This window comes from Oncorhynchus mykiss, chromosome 12, assembly GCF_057628025.1.
Source record: "Oncorhynchus mykiss isolate SJ-2025 chromosome 12, ASM5762802v1, whole genome shotgun sequence".
NCBI lineage: Eukaryota > Metazoa > Chordata > Actinopteri > Salmoniformes > Salmonidae > Oncorhynchus > Oncorhynchus mykiss.
This window is the reverse complement of record NC_143033.1, coordinates 48,622,942-48,630,603: the sequence shown is the minus strand read 5'-3', so window position 1 is coordinate 48,630,603 and position 7,662 is coordinate 48,622,942.

The window sequence follows — 7,662 nt, the reverse complement described above, 5'->3', positions numbered from 1 at the left end:
CCCTAAGGCCACCGAGCCCAGCATCGAGGATCACATGCAAATGGGACGCACACGTCTGTGACAAGTGCATGTGCGATCGCTGCTGCCTCTATGGCGGAGGTCTCAGCCATCTCTGTGCTACCTGCCGATAGCTGTAGGGAAACGCCAGGGCTCGCCAGGACAGGGGGGAGACACTGACGAGCTGTGCAGTCACTGTCTGTTACTACCCGCAACACTCCACTGGGACAACCGTCAGCAGCAGATTCAAGCCTTTGTGAACTCCGGGGCCGCGGATAATTTAATTGATCAAGACTTCGCCAGAGAGTTACAGATCCCTTATGTGAAATGTCCCATCCCTCTACAGATTCAAGCCCTCGATGGAGATGGAATATCGGACCAAGCACACTCTACTGCAGGTTGGGGTGAGCCACTCTGAGACTCATAGTTTTCTGTTGATCACTGCTCCCGAGAACCCCCTTATCCTAGTGTACCCCTGCCTAGCGCTACATTACCCACTAATTTCCTGGTCCACGGGACACCTACTACACTGGGGTAAGAACTGCCAGACTAAATGTCTAAGACCCCCACCAAGAGCCTCGCCATGTCCTCCTGCATCCCTTGAAGACCAAGACTTTTCCTCTCGCTCTCCCAAATACTTCGACCCCGGGAGACCTTCAGTAATTGACAGGCCGCTACCCTTCCCCCTCATAATCCTTACGACTGTGCCATTGAACTAAGATAGTTAGACAAGCTGCTCTAACTTGATTGATAGCCTGAAATGGCTTCTTGGTAGGTAATTATGATGTGTCCCTGCATCGATTACAGAGGGCTGAACCAGATTATGAAGAATTATTAAGAATTGTTACCCCCTACCCCTGATGTCCTCCATATTGGAGTTGGTCCAAGGGGCCCAATTCTTCACCAAACTGATCCTCTGCAATGATTACAATCTGGTTAGATTCAGGGAGGGAGATGAGTGGAAGACTCTTTAACACTCCTAGTGGCCATTATGAGTATTTAGTCATGACCTTCGGATTATCGAACTCATCGGCATTCTTTCAAGCATTGGTCAATGACACCCTGAGGGATATGTTGAATCGGTTCGTCTTTTTTTTTTTTTTACCTCTACGACATCTTGATCTTCTCCAAGACCCTTCCGGAACACATACTGCACATCCGCCAAGTCCTGAGACACCTCCTGCAGAGTCAACTTTATGTCAAGATAGAGAAGTTTCCTTATCATTACCGCAGACATCCAGGTTTCCTTATCATTACCGCAGACATCCAAATGGACCCCGTAAAGATTGAGGAGGTCGCCATCTGACCCCGTCCCACCAACTCAAGCAGGTCCAGCGGTTCCTCGGGTTTGGCAATTTTTACAGGTGTTTCATACGCAACTTTGGTGTGGTGGCAGCGCCTCTCATAGTCCTAACCCACAATTCCCAGACCCATTTTTGATGGACCCCGAGCCTGAAAGGGCCCTCATGGAGCTCAAGGGACGTTTCACCTCTGGAACCATCCTTGTTCATCCTGATCCGACTCGTCCCTTTGTGGTGGAAGTGGACGCCTCGGACACTGGAGCAGGGGCGGTCCTTTGACAGCGGCGGTCCTTTCACGGTGGAAGAAGGAGGTTAAGAAACTGCACCCATGCAACTTTCTATCTAAACGGTTCTCGCCAGCAGAACTCCACTACGATGTAGGCAACCTGGAGCTCTTGGCAGTTAAGTGGGCTCTTGTGGGGTGAAGAAACTGGTTGGAGGGGGCACCTCATCCTTTCGTAATCTGGACAGACCATAAGAACTTGGACTCCATTCAAGAAGCCATGAGGTTGAACGCTCGCCAGGCTACTGTAAAATTGATTAAAAAATAAATAATTGTCAGCAACCTAAACACCCCATAATAATTACAATGCAGGGAAAAAAAGTTTTTTAGACATTTTTGCAAATGTATTAAAAATTACAAGGAGAAATACCTTATTTACATAATTATTCAGATTCTTTGCTCTGAGACTCGACATTGAGCTCAGGTGCATCCTGTTTTTATTGATCATCCTTCAGATGTTTCTACAACTTGATTGAAGTCCACCTGTGGTAAATTCAATTGGACATGATTTGGAAAGGCACACACCTGTCTATATATGGTCCTACAGTTGACAGTGCATGTCAAAGCTAAAACCACGCGATGAAGTCGAAGGAATTGTCCATAGAACTCTGAGACAGGACTGTGTATGGGCACAGATCTGGGGAAGGGTACCAAAACATTTCTGCAGGACTAAAGGTCCCCAAGAAACCATTGGCCTCCATCATTCTTAAATGGAAGAAGTTTGGAACCACCAAGACTCTTCCTAGAGCTGGCCGCCTGGCCAAACTGAGCAATCGGGGGAGGAGGGCCTTGGTCAGTGAGCTGACCAAGAACCCAATGGTCACTCTGACATAGAGTTCCTCTGTGGAGATGGGAGAAACTTTGAGGGACAACCTTCTCTGCAGAACTCCACCAATCAGGCCTTTATGAGTGGCCAGACAGAAGCCACTCATCAATAAAAGGCACATAACAGCCCGCTTGGAGTTTTCCAAAAAGCACCTAAAGACTCGCAGACCATGATAAACAAGATTATCTGGTCTGATGAAACCAAGGTTCAACTCTTTGGCCTGAATGCCAAGTGTCATGTCTGGAGGAAACCTGGCACCATCCCTACGGTGAAGCATGGTGGTGGCAGCATCATGCTGTGGCTGTGTTTCTCAGCAGCAGGGACTGGAAGACTAGTCAGGATCTAGGCAAAGATGAACGGAGCAAAGTACAGAGAGATCCTTGATGAAAACCTGCTCCTGAGCGCTCAGGACCTCAGACTGGGGCGAAGGGTCACCTTCCAACAGGACAATGACCCTAAGCACACAGCCAAGACAACGCAGGAGTGGCTTCGGGACAAGTCTCTGAATGTCCTTGAGTGGCCCAGCCAGAGCCCGTACTTGAACCTGATCTAATATTTCTGGACAGACCTGAAAATAGCTGTGCAGCAATCCTCCCCATCCAACCCAACAGAGTTTGAAAGGATCTGTCGAGAAGAATGGGAGAAACTCCCCAAATACAGGTGTGCCAAGCTTGTAGCGTTATACCCTAGAAGACTCGAGGCTGTAATTGCTGCCAAAGATGCTTCAACAAAGCACTGAGTAAAGGGTCTGAATATTATGTAAATGTTGTATTTATATATATTTTTTAATAAATTAGCAAAAATCTCCAAAAAACTGTTTTTGGTTTGTCATTATGGGGTATTGTGTCTGGATTGATGAAGGAAAAAACAATTTAATAATTTTTAGAAAAAGGTTTTAACCTAACAAAATGTGGGAAAAGTCAAGGGGTCTGATTACTTGATAAAGGCACTGTACATACATGTATAAGTGGCACACATTTGAGGGTTGGTGTCAGGTTAAAATAGTTTCTAATTTTCAGAACTCTTTGGTGGATTTGTTGATGTTCTTGTAAGAGCTTTTTGAGCAGGGCCTTCCTTTTTCCACATTTGTGGTTTATGTGGCAACCATCTCTGAAAGGCATGCGTCGGCTAATACCAGTGTCTAAGCTTATGGCACTGACCTGGCTTTGGTGCTGGACGATTTTGTTGAGCCACCATTTGAACCATTGAAGTCTGTGGACCTGAAGGTCCTTATCTACAAGACTGCCGTGCTCATGGCCTTGGCGTCGGCCAAGCGTGTTGGGGTTCTCTATCAGTACACTTTCCTGTTTGGAGTTTGCGCCTGGCAACTCGAAAGTGAGGTTACGTCCTAATGCATCTTTTTCTGTCAAGGTTATGCCTTACAGGTCCCTGGCTTTCGAGCAGTTCCCTTTCTCACATCCTCCATTTGCTTCCAGTGAACAACAGAGATTGCATGGCCTGTGTCCGGTGCGTACTTTACAGACATAAATGGATAGGACCAAGGGTATTTGCATTTGTGACCAGATTGTTGTCTAAAAACATTACAATACATTCACAACACATTGTGTGTGCCCTCAGACCACTACTCTACTACCACATATCTACAACACAAAATCCATGTGCACGTGTGTGTACAGTGTGTATGTTATCATGTGTATGCATGTGTCTCTTCACAGTCCCGCTGTTCCATAAGGTGCATTTTTATCTGTTTTTTAAATCTAATTTTACTGCTTGCATAATTTACTTGATGTGGAAAAGGAGTTCCAAGTAGTCATGGCTCTATGTACTACTGTGCGCCTCCCATAGTCTGTTCTGTTTAGGTTAGTGTGTAGTCAAGGCTTTGTCATTAAAATTATATTGTGTCTATTTTTCAGATCTGTCAACCTGCTTGTCAACCAAGCTGTTCCAGGCCTGGAGTGGCAAGCTGGAACTTTCAGGGGCTTGTAGACCTTAAGCAGTGTGATGTGGTCCAGGTAATTATCACACACACGTATACACACTCACTCAATCACTCACTCTGTTTTGTTGTATAATTATTTTAACATGAGAAAATTGTTCCTCTCTTTTAGATCTGACACTCCTATTAGCTCAACCTCTGCCTCTGCATCTCCTGCCACGGCAGGTGATACAGGTAATTATCACATGCATGTATACACATATGCACACTCTCCCTCACTTGGGGCTCTATTCAATCACATCCGCTTTAGCCGACATCCACATAGCGGTTGTTTTGGCGGTGTCTGAGGTGGAACTGTGTTAGAGCTGTCAAATTCACAAGTGGCTTGTGGCATTATACCTAAAGCGGACATTGTCATTGGCTGCATGGAGTCGCATTAACAGAAATCTCATGTAGCCCTGTTTACAATTTGACATGTAATCTACACCTCGATAGGCTGAAAGAAATCCTCATTATTTCGTTGAATGATTTTAAATTTGAGCGTCATTATTTCTATATAACCTACACTTTCTTGTTCTGAATTTGTAACATGAGTAGGACATGTGTAGGTTTGTGACAATGATCAAGAGCTGCTGCTTACCGATTTGACAGATCCAACGCAGTTACACTTCAGACACCACCAAAACATCAGCAATGCGGGTGTCGGCTATTGCCGGTTAATGCTTGTGTTTCTGATTGAATGATATTGTATAATATTGTAAAATACTATGGCTTCATTTGTACAATTTGAGGTTATTCTGTGTGCTTTCTTCTGAGTTGAAAAACATGCCTCCCTCTCTCACACACACACATTAGACCCAATGTAAATACATAGTTTATTTTATGTATGTTCCATTTTATTTGAGGATTGTGTACATTCAGACTTAAGGCAATAGTTTGGTTTATTGGCTTTTTCTGTGATTAAAATGAATTATCAAAAATAAGTTATATTTTTTTGTACCAAAGCCATTCCCTGGCTACCCATCCACATCGCTCAGTTTGTTCTCCACAATGAATGTATGTAGCGATTAACATTCAGGGTGAGTCATTAGGCGACCAAGGCCAAGGAATGGAGAGAGAGAGATGACCTGGATGGAGTTCCAGGCTCAGTTATTTATGAAGCAGAAAAGCATAGATGGGTGGCTAACAAAGAAAACATACACAAACACTCTCTCACACACACACACACATTAGTAGGTAAATATGTCAATATATTTTAAGTACTTGTTTATTTTATATGTATGCTCTATTTTATTTCAGGATTGGAGATATTTAGGCCTACAGATTGTGTTATCCATTTCCCACAACAGACATGTGCAGTTGTACTTACTCAAAGTTGGTGGAGAGGACATGGTTAGGAGATGGTGGCTGACAAGGAAAACAAGATGCACATACACACACACTCTCTCGCTCTCCCACACAAAGACACAATAAACATGACTCTCAGACACCTACATTAGACCCAATGTAAATAAAATACAAATATTTTAACTTTATTTAACCAGGTAGGCAAGTTGAGAACAAGTTCTCATTTACAATTGCGACCTGGCCAAGATAAAGCAAAGCAATTCGACACATACAACAACACAGAGTTACACATGGAGTAAAACAAACATACAGTGAATAATACAGTAGAAACATAAGTCTATATACGATGTGAGCAAATGAGGTGAGATGAGGGAGGTAAAGGCAAAAAAAAGGCCATGGTGGCCTTGGTAGATTTGTAGTGGAAGAATGTGCAAAGTAGAAATAATGGGGTGCAAAGGAGCAAAATAAATAACAGTAGGGGAAGAGGTAGTTGTTTGGGCTAAATTATACATGGGCTATGTATAGGTGCAGTAATCTGTGAGCTGCTCTGACAGCTGGTGCTTAAAGCTTGTGAGGGAGATAAGTGTTTCCAGTTTCAGAGATTTTTGTAGTTCGTTCCAGTCATTGGCAGCAGAGAACTAGAAGGAGAGACGGGTCCAAAGGAGGAATTGGTTTTGGGGGTGACCAGAGAGATATACCTGCTGGAGCACGTGCTACAGGTGAGTGCTGCTATGGTGACCAGCGAGCTGAGATAAGGGGGGACTTTACCTGGCAGTGTCTTGTAGATGACCTGGAGCCAGTGGGTTTGGCGACGAGTATGAAGCGAGGGCCAGCCAACGAGAGCGTACAGGTCGCAATGGTGGATAGTATATGGGGCTTTGGTGACAAAACGGATTGCACTGTGATAGACTGCATCCAATTTGTTGAGTAGGGTATTGGAGGCTATTTTGTAAATAACATCGTCAAAGTCGAGGATCGGTAGGATGGTCAGTTTTACGAGGGTATGTTTGGCAGCATGAGTGAAGGATGCTTTGTTGCGAAATAGGAAGCCAATTCTAGATTTAACTTTGGATTGGAGATGTTTGATGTGAGTCTGGAAGGAGAGTTTACAGTCTAACCAGACACCTAGGTATTTGTAGTTGTCCACATATTCTAAGTCAGAACCAGAGTAGTGATGCTGGATGGGCGGGCAGGTGCAGCGATCGGTTGAAGAGCACGCATTTAGTTTTAATTGTATTTAAGAGCAGTTGGAGGCCACGGAAGGAGAGTAGTATGGCATTGAAGCTCATCTGGAGGGTTGTTAACACAATGTCCAAAGAAGGGCCAGAAGCATAAAGAATGGTGTCATCTGCGTAGAGGTGGATCAGAGACTCACCAGCAGCAAGCGTGATATCATTGATGTATGCCGAGAAGAGAGTCGGCCCAAGAATTTAACCCTGTGGCACCCCCATAGAGACTGCCAGAGGCCCGGACAACAGGCCCTCAAATTTGACACACTGAACTCTATCTGAGAAGTAGTTGGTGAACCAGGCAAGGCAATAATTTGAGAAACCAAGGCTATCGAGTCTGCCGATGAGGATGTGGTGATTGTCAGAGTCAAAAGCCTTGGCCAGGTCAATGAATACGGCTGCACAGTATTGTTTCTTATCGATGGCGGTTAATATATCGTTTAGGACCTTGAGCGTGGCTGAGGTGCACCAATGACCAGCTCTGAAACCAGATTGCATAGCGGTGGGATTCGAAATGGTCGGTAATCTGTTTGTTGAAATGTCTTTCGAAGACCTTAGAAAAGGCAGGGTAGGATAGATATAGGTCTGTAGCAGTTTGGGTCAAGAGTGGCCCCCCCTTTGAAGAGGGGGATGACCGCAGCTGCTTTCCAATCTTTGGGAATCTCAGACGACACGAAAGAGAGGTTGAACATGGGTTCAATAGGGGTTGCAACAATTTCGGCAGATCATTTTAGAAAGAAAATTTTAGAAATTGTCCAGCCTGGCTGATTTGTAGCGGTCCA